General features: G+C 47.9%; 1 long non-coding RNA gene across 1 annotated transcript; it reads right to left on the reverse strand.

The window, feature by feature from the left end:
• Window positions 1-438: 438 nt before the first annotated feature.
• Window positions 439-7,135, reverse strand: LOC146893478 (uncharacterized). The gene is made up of 3 exons (XR_015003105.2): window positions 6,664-7,135; window positions 4,370-4,466; window positions 439-1,131 (listed from the first exon to the last, which is right to left on the reverse strand). It is a non-coding gene; the product is annotated as an uncharacterized LOC146893478 (long non-coding RNA).
• Between the last annotated feature and the right edge of the window lie 203 nt (window positions 7,136-7,338).

Consider the following 7,338-nt stretch of genomic DNA (forward strand, 5'->3'; position numbering starts at 1 on the left):
AGCAAAGATAGGATCTGTACTATTTATTAGCTTTGAATAGTTTCCTTGCTACTTTACAGAGTCTGTGATCTCCTTCAGTTCATTGATTAAGATGGTAGGAACCTGGAAACACCTGTCCAGATATGGACCACTGGTCAGAGCCCTGGACATTCTCCCAAGCTGTTTTCTTTAGGCAGAGTGGTCTCCAGTTCCCCGGGAATGGAGTAGCGTGTGTTCTTGGGGTTCTCTGGCCTGTTCTTCAGCACCCTCCCTCCTGAACCAGTGCCCCCTCGGGTTTCCCTACCGTTGCCGTCATTATGGTTTAGCTCCTGAGTTGCCTGTTCCTGGCATCCCTTCTGGTTACACCTCTCGTTCCCCCATCATTCCTTTAGGCTTCCTTTATGCCCAACCCTTCCTGAATGCGAGTCCCGGTCTCTGCGGACAGAATCAGCTCAGTCCTCAGTTACTGAATTGCTGCATCTTTAATCACAACACCCATCAGCTGTTGGCTTGTACAAACTTAGCTTGCATTGTGTCTTTTTCTCTGGGTCCTGGAGTCCTGAAAGGCAAGGGACAGGGTACGAAAAGAGAGCATCTACAGACCTTTCTGTGCTTTGATAATAGACACTTACTGTGATAAACTGACCCAGCACCAGTGTGATGGTGGGTTATAATGACCCACGTGACAATCTCCAATCATGTAGAACCTCTGAAAATGACCATGAGGGATTACCTCAGTTATGTTCATTGATGTGGGAAGACCCGTCCTTGTGGGCAACGCCATTCCCCGAGCTGAATAAAGTGGAGCTGAGAAGGGCAGGTATTCTACTGCTCTCTGCTCTTGACTATGGATGCAATGGGACCAGTTCTCTCAAGCTCCTGCCGCTGTGAACTCCCTGTCAGGACAGACTCTAACCTGGAATTGTGAGCCCGACAAAGCCTTTCTCCCTTAAGTTTCCTTTGCCAGAGTAGTTTATCACAGCCGCAGGAAGAGAAGCCAAGCATGTCGGCCAGAGCTTTGTTGTTGTTTGTTTGTTTTTCTCTATTTCAGTTTTACTTGTCCTGAATTTGCAGCAGTTAGCATTCTGGCTGAAATAGTCACAGGTCTGCGGCCAGGGCAGGCAGGTCAAGGAGGTTACTTTCGCTTTCTGCCTAAAAGGGAAAAAGACCAAGTGGTAAGGAAAACATTTCTACTTTTCCTCCAAGTATGTGCTGTGAAGCAGAGAAAATGATAGCATCAGGATACCCACATTTTGCTCTGATGAGCTGGCCAGGTTGCCTGGTGGTCACCACAGCCCTGCAAGAACTCCCTGACTGGCAAGATGCTGGGGATCAGCACTGCTTCCCCAGCCATTTAATCACCACATAAGCATCCAGTACCTGGGGTTACTCAGGGATCAAGAGGCTTTATCTAAAAAGTGTGGGCCAAGACTTGATAGTCTGTCTCTGTCGGGTAAAGTGATTTGAAAAGGCCATTTAACTCCCCCAACATTAGTTTTCCCTTCTGCAAAATGGTGCGTGGGTGGGAGTAGAAGATCCTGGGAGCTCATTGAAAGGACAAACTTCCAGTTTGGTGAGAGACTCAGCCTCAGAAAAGGAATAGAGATCAATGAAGGGAGACACTCAACAATAATGACCTCTGGGCTCCTCTTGCCTATATATAAGCATATACTCACGCACACACGCGCGCGCGCGTGCACACACACACACACACACACACACTCATGGCAGGGGAGAGAAACAAAAATAGAACAGGTATGGGAGGAGGAGCAATGGGAAGAGCCTAGAATGATCCAGACCCTTCCATCCTCCTACTTCAATGAACAAACAGTTAAAAATAAACAGGACATTGCCCTCATGATGGTCATGACCACTGCTAATTGCCCTGGTGATGCATTAGTGACCATCTGGAAGGAAGGCATGTTGCCCAGCCTTGGACATCCAGTCATCAAGACTTTGTAGTGGCTGCAGTAAAACATCTGTATTTTTTTTGGGGGGGGGGCTTTGTGGCCCCAGGCAGTCTGGGCCACCACTTCTGAGTAACACTTACAGAGCCAGTGGCCTGGGGGCCTTTGCCCCTTTAAGAGATCTGGCAGTCACACTCCCTTTGCAGTGTTGAGCGTTCACAGAGTGTCGGATGCTGTGCAGACTTCTCATCAAGATGGGGCTCATCAGAGTCACTATTTATTTTAAACCTCTCGTGTTTGCAGACAGCCCTTACATGCCCAGCTGCAAAGACTCTGAAGTCCACTGTTCAGCTGTGGGGCATTTCCAGTAGAGATAGTGCAGGCGGGAAGAAGCCCAAGAGGACATGATTCCAAAGGGAGAACATCCTTCCGGAGCATCAAAGGGGCCCTGGACTTTGTTCAACACAACTGACCGCAGACAAAGCTGCAGGTCACCTAGATATTTGGGGAGAGCTTAGGAAACAGTGCGTGGCTCCACGAGATGAGTCTTTCATTCAGCCTGATCACTGGATGAGTGGAAGCATCATCTTGTCTTGTGATCATCCATTTGACTGCGTTAATAATCCTGGAATAACTCTCTTTCAGTTTTATTTTTGAGATGGGTTTTATGGAGCCTAGATTGGCCTTGAATTCCTTATGTGGCTAAGGATGACCTTGGACCTTGATGCCCTTGCCTTTACTTCCTAAGGGCTGGGGTTAAAATGCTCCACACACGTGGTTTGTGTGGTGCTGCGGATGGACCATGGGGCTTTGTGCTTGCCCAGTGTCGTAGTCATTTTTCCTTTGCTGCGATAAAATATGATGACCAAGGCAGCTTACAGAAGGTTGTCTTGGGCTCACAGTTCGAGCGACTGAGAGTCCATCACCATGGTGACAGGAGCATGGCAGCAGGCTGATAGAGTGGCGGCAGTACCAGCTAAGAGCTGGCATCTTGAACTGCAAACCGGAAAAGAGAACAAACTCTCTAAGCCCTCCAAACCCATCCCCAGTGACCTACCTCATCCAACAAGGTCACATCTTCTAAACCTAAAAAGAGGGCCACCCACTGAAGACCAAGCATTCAAATGCCAGTGCCTATTCAAACTACCCTACTGCAGCAGGCAAGCAGCCTACCGACAGAGCTTCACCCCCAACCCAAGTCTCTGTCATTTCTTGAGTATCTGGATGTGCTGTATCCTTGAAAGGTTGGCGCTGATAAAAGATGGGGGGATGATGAGATGTAACACCACCTCTCCAGGAGCCTTAGGCTGGATGTGGGCCCTGGGTCATGCTCCCTTTTGAAATGTAGTTCAAGAGCATGGTGGAGATGCTGGGAATGGCCCTTGCTGACAGGAAGGTGAAGTGCAGCCCGGCAGGAGCTGGGCACCGCGTTGATTTTCTTGGCTCCTCCACACACCATATGACTCAAAAGAAACGGATGCAGAACCAGCAGAGAGAAGTTAAACTGTGTTAGAGAAGGGTCTGATGGTTCACAGGTGGGACTGGTGGCGACTCCAGCAAAGAGTCTTCTGGTGAGGCTGATTCGTGCCCGGGATAATCTGTTAGGTCAGTTCTCATACGCAGAGACAACCCAGGTCACTCAAGCGCCGTTGAAAGAGAAGTCTAAGGAAGAATCTGTTTGAGGTAGGAAATGTTCTGGGTGCTTATTGCTTGAATCCTGGGAACCCTTGTGGAAAGGAGAAATGTGAAAGCGTGTGGTATACCTCCACCAAACCAGAGGAAACCACAGCCCTTCTGTGGTGGTTAGGATAGCTATGGTCCCATAGACCCTTGTGTTTGAATGTTTGGCCTATAAAGAGTGGCAATATTAGGAGGTGTGAGCTTGTTGGAGTAGGTGCAGCTTTGCAGAAAGATGTGTGTCACTAGGGGGTGGACTTTGCGGGCTCAGAAGCTCAAACCAAGTCTCTGCCTGCTGCCTGTGAATCCAGATGTAGAACTCTCAGTTACCGCTCCAGGCCATGTCTACTTGCACACCGTCATGCTTCCCACCATGAAGATAACGGACTGTAAACATGGCCCAATGAGATGTGTTCCTTTCTAAGAGTTGCCACAGTCATGGTGTCTCTTCACAGCAATAGAAACCCTAGTTAAGATACTTCCTAAGCAGCAGCTGGGCGTGTGCGCCAATTCTTCTGTCTGATGCCGAGTTCTGATAGGGCTCATGTCCTGCCTGATGGTTTTTGCTCACTTAACCCCAGCAGCACCACCACCACACACACATTGACAAGAAGCCCTTAGACACGCTCAGTCAGGGTTACCTTGATTGTAGGGAAAAGCAGCAACTGTCCTCAGCAAGCTTCCCTTCACTGGGTACAAGGTCTTTGGGAATATGGTGACATCCCGTGTAGTCCCCTTTTCATGGCTGATAGAAACCAACTGACAAGTATAGAAGCTTCTGGTGCTTTGGGAGATGGGTTACTTACCTTGACCTTGGGTGGGTTTTACAGTGGACTTATGGGATATTCTGAGTAATCCACTACTATTTGTGCAGAGAAATTTCTCGCCATTTGGAAGTGGCTCCTGATTAGAAAAAAAAAAAGCCCTCTTTACTCTAAATGTCTATTATCCGAAGGTAAAAGGAAAACTATGCATTATGAAGCACTTAAAAATGGAGTCATGGTTGAACACAAAGTCGCCTCTGTTACACTTCTTTTGCCCGTGTCTTGGCTTGTTTCCTGCTGCTGTAATGCAATGCTCTGACAAAAGCCACTTACCGGAGAGAGCGTTTGTTTCAGCTCACAGTTCTGGGTGACAGTGGTGCAGAAGTAAGGTTGGAGCCTGAAAACAGCTGGTCAGATTATGACCAAAGTCGGAAGAAGGGACCCACTAACGCAGGGATGCTGCTATTCGGCCCTCCCTCTCCACTCACACAGCCCAGGAGGCCTGTCTAGGGAATGGTGCCACTCACAGTGGGCAGGTCTTCCCATCTCAATGAATTTAAGATAACACTCGACAGGCATGGTCAGAGGCCACCTAATCTAAACAATCCTTCTTCACTGAGACTCTGTCCAGGTGATTACAGACTGTGTAATCAACAGCTAACCCTAACCATCACATACCCACCAGAGGGATAATCTTGGACAGTATTTGGGTGTTTATTTTTCAGTCTTTTTCTCTATAGGTAGAGTTGATAGAAGTTGAAAAATAAACCGCATAAATGCTCACTGCATTTAGTTTCAATCATTCTTTTCCATGCTCTTCCATGAGCATTCATCTATGTTATTAAAGTAATTAACAACAGGATTTACAAACACTGCATTGTAGTCTCTAATCCAGCATAATTCTAATCCAACACAATATCTTCCTCTCACTCAACACTTAGATTGCTGCCCTGTTGAAAATAGCAAAAATGATACCAAAAAATATATACATGTTTGTCTGCAAACCTTAATACTACGACTAAAAATGGAATTAAAGACTGTCATGGAAAATCTCAGTTGTCAGCATGGTGAGATCTGGGATGACCCAGGTAGAGGGCCCATGTGGAGGATTATCTTGATTAGACTGAGGAAGCAAGGTGCCACTGTAGCTGGCACCATTCCCTGGGGAAAAAAAAACTGGGCACAAAGCTTTTTTCCCCTCTGCTTCCTGACTGTAGATACAGTATGACCAGCTGCCTCAAACTCCTGCCACCAGGACCTCCCCACCACGGCAGACTGTCCCCTTGAACTGTGAGATGAAACAGACCCTCTCTCCCTTACATTTTTTCACAGTTCCTTATCACAGCAACAAGAAACATAACTGATGCACATGCACAGGACCTGAATGTTTTTCAAGTGCTAGAAATTTAGCAGCAAATGGTATTTCAGGGGCAAAGGTGTGGCCGACCATAATCCCAGCAACCGTGGAGATGTCGCTTGAGCACTGGCGAGTTTTGTGCCAGTTAGAAGCAATATATTTTCCCTTGGTGGCTTTAAAACCTGGCTTCAAGCATGAATTGGCCAATAGGTAGTTTGCATCGTTGTGGTTCAGAATTTCCACGGAAAGAAGGTTTAATTAATTAGGTACTTTCAACAAGAATTCACCAGTGTCCCCACTCGAATGCATTTTTTACCAATTACCATTTGGCGGCTGGACATCCCGTGATAACCTGAACGGCATATTGCCTCTGCCCCTTGATAGCTCTCCATTGCTCTGACTCTATTGTGACTCCTCCTCTTTATATTGCTGTGTCACCCCTTCTGCCTGGGTCCCACCAGATCTTGGCGATCTTCAGCCCCTCCCCCATCATTGATATCGCCATGCATCCCAAACTATACTGGACAAAACCACACCAAGACTGACCCTACAGGCCCCTGTGGCCACTCCTTGACACCAAGATCATTTCTGATTCTTCCACAGCCCAGAGAAAACAAGGTTTTGCCTCCTCAACTCTCTTACAATGATCAGAAAATCTCTGTCATGTGACTGTTCTTAGTAACTGATACCCAGTGGGAAGGAACGAGGCCTTTGGGTACCCCCATAGGCCTGGACTTGAGCTGATGCTGGGAACTGTCTGGAGAAGCAACAGCAATCAGTGTTTGTGCAATCTAAGATTCCTCATATATAAAATCGAGTAAAACTGAATAGCATCATAATTCCTCTTTAAAGTTCATGGGGAGTGCAAGCTGCCCAGTACAGCCAGTCAGTGTCTCTTGTTCCATCTTCTGCTTCCCACTGCAGCCTCATAACTCCTTCTGCTTTACTGTCTCGTCATCACTCTGGCACATTTACTCACTCTTTTCTTTTCTCCTGGGAGATGCTGGCCTGTCATCTTCCCACGGCCACACCCCTGTGCAGCTTGGAGGTACTCCACGATCCATCATTCTGTTCCCTCCAGCATCCACAGCTCTCGGTGACCTAGTGGGTCAATGTTCACAACCCACTTCATGGCCATGTCTCTGTTCATACACGGCACACTTTGGAGATGGGCTGCCTGTCTTCTCTCCTAATTGCAAGCAACTCAAAGTCAGCAATGTGGTCTTCTCTTGTGGTCCTGGTCCCAACACATTGCAATCCTGCGGCCAGCTCAGTTGCTATCTCTTGCACTTTGGTGAATTACATGAGCCTGGCTGAGCAATACTTCTGTCTCATAGCGAGAGCCCTCTTGGAGTGGGACACTAATGGACTACGGTGAAATGAAGGGGACCCTGACTAGGCAGGCCAGCCAAAGGAATGCACCCTAAGGATGGAGGGAAAGAAAAGACAAACATGGGAGCCAGCCCGCCTTTCAGGCTGGAACTGTGTGGTCGGGGGGGGAGGGATGCCTGGGCAGCTCTACTTTAAAATAGAAAAAGCTCACCTTCCTCAAGAGCTGGCACTGCCTCCTGTCTCTGATGGGGACAGCCAAGTTCAACATGTAGGAAGATGGATAGAGACGCACGCGTCACAGCGGCAACTGAGCGCTCCCAGC

Source organism: Myodes glareolus, chromosome 7 (genome assembly GCF_982192425.1).
Source record: "Myodes glareolus chromosome 7, mMyoGla1.1, whole genome shotgun sequence".
NCBI classification, from domain to species: domain Eukaryota; kingdom Metazoa; phylum Chordata; class Mammalia; order Rodentia; family Cricetidae; genus Myodes; species Myodes glareolus.